Raw genomic sequence first — 7492 nt, 5'->3', positions numbered from 1 at the left:
TTTTTTTCACTGTTCTGTACCTCTTATTTCGTGATTGTCTCTCTTTCTCTCGCTCCCCACTCTCTCACCTTTTTCCTCTCCTCTTCCCCCTTTGCTACCCTTCTCCCCCGCCTCCCACATCCCACATCCCACATATTTTGTCACATAGCACTGGCTTCAGCCTTGTCATTCACAGCTCCTAATCTCCCTATAATCTCTCTATGCACTGTCATTATCACCTCTTTATTGCTACCTTTGTTTCTGGAGCCATGACTCCCCTTCTCTCAGCCTCATATAAATACCTCCCTCTTTCTCCCTTTTTATAGCTTTGACAAAGGGTCAGTTAGACTCGAAATGTCAGCCCTATATTTGGCAGGATGTCTTTTCAAAGAACAGACCTTCTTTACGCCAATTATACAGAAATGGCAAAAGACAATTATCAATCTGAGCATGATATGTGAATTCAACAAAGTAATGTGAAAAGAAAAATAAGAAATTAGAATTTTAACAAGAGACCACTTATAGAGGCATTTTTAGAATTGAATGTAATTTGTCTCTGAATGATCTGAAGAAAAAATTATTTAAATTGCTCAAATTGGCCCCTTTCAAAGGTAGGGAAATTTAATTATAATTGAAATAACTCTATAGAGGCCGGTGTCCTGCCATAAAGTCATCCTTTATTTACACGTGGAGAGTCCTCGATGCTGATCAAGCTCCCTATGAGCCAACTTTCAGACTTCACAGGATGTCTGACAGTCCTGTTTATAACCGTCCATCAACATGCCCCAATTGGATCAGATTAATAATCCCAATCAGGGGTTGCATACTTTATAATGTCCAACTGGCTGACCTCCTCACAATTACTGCAGTAATCAAACGGATTGTCATGAACAAAGGATAATGAAACTCTAAATGGTGACTTAAACAGGAACAAATTATGCCACTTTCTTCAAACTCGTTACAGTTGTTATAAGAAGCAGAAAAGCAGTAAGACCTACAACAGGTTACACAGCATGTGTGTGGAGAAACAGAATTGATGCATAATGTCAATGACCTCCTATCAAAACTGAAGAGAAATAGAAAAGTGAGAGTTATTAGTGTGGTGAAAGGGGAAAGGGACAAGAAGAATAAATGAGAAATTCTGACGTAGACTGAAGGCCGTGGGAGGTTAAGCACCAAGAAAAAGCCATTATGTAATAGCACAGAAAGAGTGATAATGAAGGAAATAAATAACTATAAGCGTGCATTGCTCCGCAAAAACCATCAGGATGTACAAAGTTAAAAATCATACAACACCAGGTTATAGTCCAACAGGTTTAATTGGAAGCATACTAGCTTTCGGAGCGACGCTCCTTCATCAGGTAATTCACCTGATGAAGGAGCGTCGCTCCAAAAGCTAGTGTGCTTCCAATTAAACCTGTTGGACTATAACCTGGTGTTGTGTGATTTTTAACTTTGTACACCCCCAGTCCAACACCGGCATCTCCAAATCATCAGGATGTAGTGAGGGAATAGAAGCCAGCCAAGACTGTCCCAGCAAAAACAACAAAGGAAAACAAGGGAAAGAAGTCCTGCTCAAGAATTAGTTTTACATTTTGGATACTGGTAAAGGCAATGTCCCTCAGAGGCTGCCTGCGCTGTGCCTGCACTGTGCCACCAATCATTTGCAAACTGCACATGATGGAAGGAAGGAAAGTGGAAGAGCAGTAGTGATAGGATTTCTCTGAAAGCAGGGTCAAAGAATCGAAATGTTAACTCTGTTTCTCTCTCCACCCATCCTGCCAGGCCTGCTGAGTTTCTCCAACAATTTCTGTTTTTGCTTGTTTCAGATCTCTAGCATCTGCAGTTTTTTTTGTTTTATTTTTGTGATAGGCAGTTTGTTACTTTGAGGAACAGGTAGATATTTCTGTGACTGTGGAAGTGACTTCAGATGGTACCCCTGATGCCAGGGTCAAGAATGTCACAGAGTAGCTGCAGGATATTGTTTTAGGAGTTTTCTTTCAATCAAAAGTCACAGTCCAGGATGGTGCAGGAGAGAGGGTTTCAAATTCCTGGGACATTAGGCCTGGCTCTGGGGAAAACGGACCTGTACAAACCAGGTGAGGTTGCATCTGACCAGGCTGAGTTCCTTACGAGGCGTTCTGCTAGTGATGCTGGGGAAACTTTAAACCATCTTGGCAGGAGTATGCAAACCAGGAGAGAATGTTAGAGATAATACTGAGGTCACAAGATATTGTGAGAGACAGATACATTAGAATAGTGAATAACATGTTAATAGGTGAAGTTAAAGAAAAGGAGAATTTTAACCATTCTGAATCAGGATTATATTTCATAAAGTTAAATACAAATTTGTGATTTACAGGCACAAATTGCTATGTAGAATTATGGATATTGGAGCAATGACAGAGACTTGGCTGTAAGGCGAGACTGGGTATTAAATTTTTCTGGTTAGATAACATTCATGAATAATAGGAAACAAGAAAAGTGGGGTGAAATGGTGGCCTTGATCAAGGAACAAGAAGAGTGTAATTACATTGTTCAGTGTAGTCTACAGACTGCAAGCCAGCAGGAAGGCTGTAGAGGAATAAATATGCAAGTAAATTACAGAGAAGTGCAAGCATTATTGAGAAATAATAATAGGGGCTTCAGTTACCTGAATATCATCTAGAATGTTGGCAGTGTTAAGGGCAGAGGGGTGCAACTGTTCTTAGGTTGTGTTCAGGAAAGTTTTGTGCAGTTGCGTTTGTCCAATCCAAGAAAAGACCTGGATCTTAGGAATGAGGTGGGGTAAGTAGATCAAGTCCCGGTAGGGAAAGATGTAGTGAACAGTGGTAATTGTTATGATAAGAACATAGAACATAAGCACTAGGAGCAGGAGTAGGCCATCTGGCCCTTTGAGCCTGCTTCGCCATTCAATAAGGTCATGGCTGATCTTTTTGTGGCATCAGCTCCACTTACCCACCCTCTCATTATAACCCTTAATTCCTTTGCTGTTCAAAAATTATCTATCTTAGCTTTAAAAACATTTACTGAGGAAGCCTCAAATATTTCACTGGGCAGGGAATTCCATAGATTCACAGCCTTCTGGGTGAAGAAGTCCTTTCTCAATTCAGTCCTAAATCTGTTCCCCTTAATTTTGAGGCTATGCCCTCTTGTCCTAGTTTCATTGGCCAGTGGAAACACCCTCTCTACTTCTACCTTATCTATTCCCTTCATCATTTTATGTTTTTCTATAAGATGTCTTCCCCCCCACCCCATTCATTAAATTCCAGTGAATATAATTCCAGTCTTCTCAGTCACTCCTCATAAACCAACTGCCTCAACTCTGGAATCAACCTAGTGAACCTCCTCTGCACTCCCTCCAGTGTCAGTGCATCCTTTCTCAAGTAGGGAGACCAATATTACAAACAGTACACCAGATGTGGCCTCACCAGCACCATGTACAGCTGCAACATAACCTCCCTGCTTTTAAACTCAATCCCTTTAGCAATTAAGGACAAAGTTTCACAGTCCTCTGCTCTACCATTCATCTTAGTGTCGTCACAAACTTTGACACACCACATGTGATCTCCAACTCCAAATCATCTATACAAATTGTGAATAATTGCGGTCAAAACACTGATCCCTAAGGCACACCACTATTCACTGATTGCCAACCAGAATAGTACTCATTTATTCCCACTCTTTGCTTCCTGTTAGACAACCAAACCTCCATCCATGTGAATACACTACCCGTAACGCCATGTGTCTTTATCTGATGCAACAGGCTTTGTGTGGCACCTTGTCAAATGCCTTTTGGAAATCTAGATAACATTTAGAATAATAATAGGAAAGGACAGTGGACAATCCAGGGTCAGAGTTCATTAACTGTGGAAGAGCTTACTTCATTTGTGTTGGGCCACTGAGACTTGAACCAAATATTGGGAAAATCTGTAGCTGAAGAATAGACTACCTTCAAAGGTTCAGACACAGTCTAGGTATATTCCTCCAGATGGGAAAAATAAGGCAAGCAAATCCAAAACTCCTTGGATAGAAGAAAATAGAAATTTAAATAGAGAAGAAAAAAGTACGCTTATGGCAGGTATCAGGTATAATGTATGTTTGAGAATTGAAGCTGAAGATAAAATGATCAGAAAGGAGTTTAAAAGGCAAAGAAGAGAGGCAAAGAGGAATTATGAAAAAAAAATGGCAGTTAACATCAGGGGAATCCCAAATTCTCCTCTGGGCACATTAATAGTAAAAGAAAAAGTAAAGTGATTAGGGAACAAAAAGAGATTTACGCATGGAGGTGGAGATCATGGCTGTGGTGCTGAGTGATCTTTACAAAGGAAGTTGATGCTACCCAGGCCATGCTGACAGAGGAGGAAACTCAACATTGAAAAGGAAAAACAATTGGATAAACTCTCAGTATTTGGAGTTGACAAGACTCTGTAAGAAGATGAGATGCATCCATGGATATTGAGGGAATTGAGAATGGAAATTGTAGAGGGATTGGACATAATCTTCATCTTCTCTAGATTTGGAGGTGGTATCGGAAGACTAAAGAATTGCAAACATTACGCCCTTGTTCAAAATATTTGTCAGGATAAGGCCATCAATTAAAAAAAGCATTCACTCAAGCATTGATTGAGGGGAAGCATCTAGAAACTCTGAGCCAGATTTTCTGACAAGTCAGTTGGATTGTCACTCTGCCCCTTCTATTTTGTAGTAAGAAAGATCTCGGAATTTCTGGCCAGAGATGCTGATCACAGCTCCTATCCACTCAAACTGCTAAACAACTTAAGACCTCTTTCCCACTCTGATGACCAGAACACTGCCAAAACTAAACTGCACTTATGATGGTATGGATCATTTGTTTCATCCTAATGGATCCTGCTTGTAATCCTGATCTGTTTTTCATTAGGTCATACAATTCAACTTAGTGAACACTTCAGCAAGTATCTCAATAAACTGTTTATCAAGTCATTTAGCTTCAGTCACACGCTTTCTTAGAAATGTCCTTTTGACACAGAATAGTTATCAGGCTGTAGTAATTCTGTAATTCTGTGGAAAAGAAGGGGTGGAGGCAGAAGCTATGATCAAAAGCTGAATGCCATGTTGACTGCAGGAGGCAGTAGTGTACCAAGTTGAAAGGTGTTATTATTTGAACCTGTATTGAACTTCACTGGAACACTGTAACAAGCCGTGGACAGAAAGCCAGCATGGGATTAAGGTGGAGAAATGTAATCAAAAGTTTGGTTTGTACTTATGAACAGAACAGAATTCTTCCGTAAAGTGACAACCCAGTCTGTGTTTTGTCTTCCCTCTGCAAAGGAGACCATGTCATAGGTAGCAACATAATATACTGAATTGTAGAAGTACAGGTAAATCACTGTTTCACATGAGGGACAACACGGCTTTGGATAGTGAGAAGAGAGAACGTGGAAGGACAGATGTTGCTACCATCCTATGTTTATCTGGAAACATGTCATTGGGAAGGGAAGCATGGTACACTTATAGAAAATCACAGTTAATTTAGACACAAACTTTCTGTATTTACCATAACCATTATCATTCTTTCTGGCTGTGTCATTATGAAATATTTTGAGATTTACTCATTCCTGGCCTGCACTCTATCAGTGCGGTTTTCCTTTGCACTTTTGACCCCTTAAAAGCTCTGATATTTCAATTTCTCCTCAGTTCTGACCTGAAATATTCACTTTATTTCTCTCTTCACAGATTTTACTTAACCTGTGTTTTTAACTATTTTTTAAAAATGTCTTATTCAGTGTCTAGAATTGCAAGAATTTACATTTATTATTTGATTTGAACAAGTTTGCTCATCTCTGATATGACAGGGATTTGTCATTCACCTAAGATCATTATTTAGTTGTGATGTTGAATTGAATTCATTGCCCCAAATTGCATGGCAAGCAGGATTTAAATTTAAGAACCTTTTTTTTAATTTAAGAATGCAGTATTTGTGCAGAAATATGTGTCTTACAGCACACAATATACATGGGTTGACATTTCACTACTACTGGATATAGCAAGTGATGACATAGCTGCGGAAGTTGGCTGTTTATTCCTTTGAGTCTGCTCCTTCATTCTAGATCATGGCTGATCACCGTTCTTGTGGAAATAGTAAGAACTTGACATACTGCTGCATGGTGGGATACTTGACCAAGGTAAAAGGTGACCTGGCTCTCAGACTCACAGCTGTAGTGGAAACGTACGGCTGGAGAAAAAGACTGAGGTTGTGCAATTATAGTTTGATGAAATATAGAGAGTGTATCTTAAACTCGTCAGTCTCTCTGTCCTTCAGCAAAATTGAGACCAAAGGGAATAGCTGCACTGCGCTTTTTTCAATCTTGATTTATTGTATTCAACATTACGTGAATGCCACATGGAATCTAAGTAAAACAAGCAAAGTTGTTCGTGTTAGTATATAAATATAGGCTGACTGTTCAGCTCAGGAGAGTGCTGTGCAACAGTGGAGACTGTAGCAGCCTCTCCATGAATTCACGAAAAATAAAGCTTCTTGGATTAAGATGCGAAGTCTCAGACTAAATAATTTCCTCAATATTTCTCAATGATTTTTTCCCATTCAATCCCCATATCCCTTGATATCCTGAGTTACAGAAATTGATCAATCTCCATCTTGAACTTACTTAATGACTGACTTTCCACAGCCCTCTGAGGTAGAGAATTCCAAAGATTGACCACATGTGCATGAAGAAGTTCTTCCTCAGCTCAGTCCTTAATGCCTTGCCTTATAATCTGAGCCTTTGTTTCCTGGTTCTAGACCCCACAGCTAGGAGACACACTCTTTCTATATTTACTCTAACTAACCCCTAACTAATTTTGTGTATTTCTCTGAAATTGCCTCTCATTCTTCTCAATCTGTCCTCACAAGACAGATCCACAACCCAGTAATCAGTCTGGTGAGCTCCACTGCACTCAGTCTATGCTAATGCTCCCTCAGACAAGGGAACCAGAACTGCAAACAATACCCGAAGTGCAGTCTCACTAGTATTCTATACAACTGAAGCAAGACATGTTTGCTTTTGTATTGAAATCCTCTTATGCTAAAAGCAAAATGTTAGCCTTTTGAATTGTTTGCTGCATCTGAATGGTCAGAGAGTCATATTGCCAGCAACCAACCATTCGGTCCAACTCATCCCTGCTAACCAAGTTTCCCAAATTAAGCTACCCCTACCTTTATGCAATTGCCCCATATTCCTCTAAACTTTTCCTATTCATGTACCTGTCCAAATGCTTTTTAAATGTTGTAACTGGACCTGCATCCACCACTTCCTCAGGCAGTTCTTTCCACGTATGAGCCACCCTCTGTGTGAAACTTTTTTTTATTTCAAAAATATACTTTATTCATAAAATAATTTGATGGTCTGTACAATTGGTCATGCCATACATATGTAAACATGTATATACAGAGATCAGAATTTATCATTTTTATACAGGTCTGTACATTTTTCAATCATATGCCCATATGATTAGCTGAGGCGTCAGCAGA

This window comes from Chiloscyllium plagiosum, chromosome 27 (assembly GCF_004010195.1).
Source record: "Chiloscyllium plagiosum isolate BGI_BamShark_2017 chromosome 27, ASM401019v2, whole genome shotgun sequence".
Lineage (NCBI taxonomy): Eukaryota > Metazoa > Chordata > Chondrichthyes > Orectolobiformes > Hemiscylliidae > Chiloscyllium > Chiloscyllium plagiosum.
Note: the sequence above shows the minus strand (reverse complement) of the source record.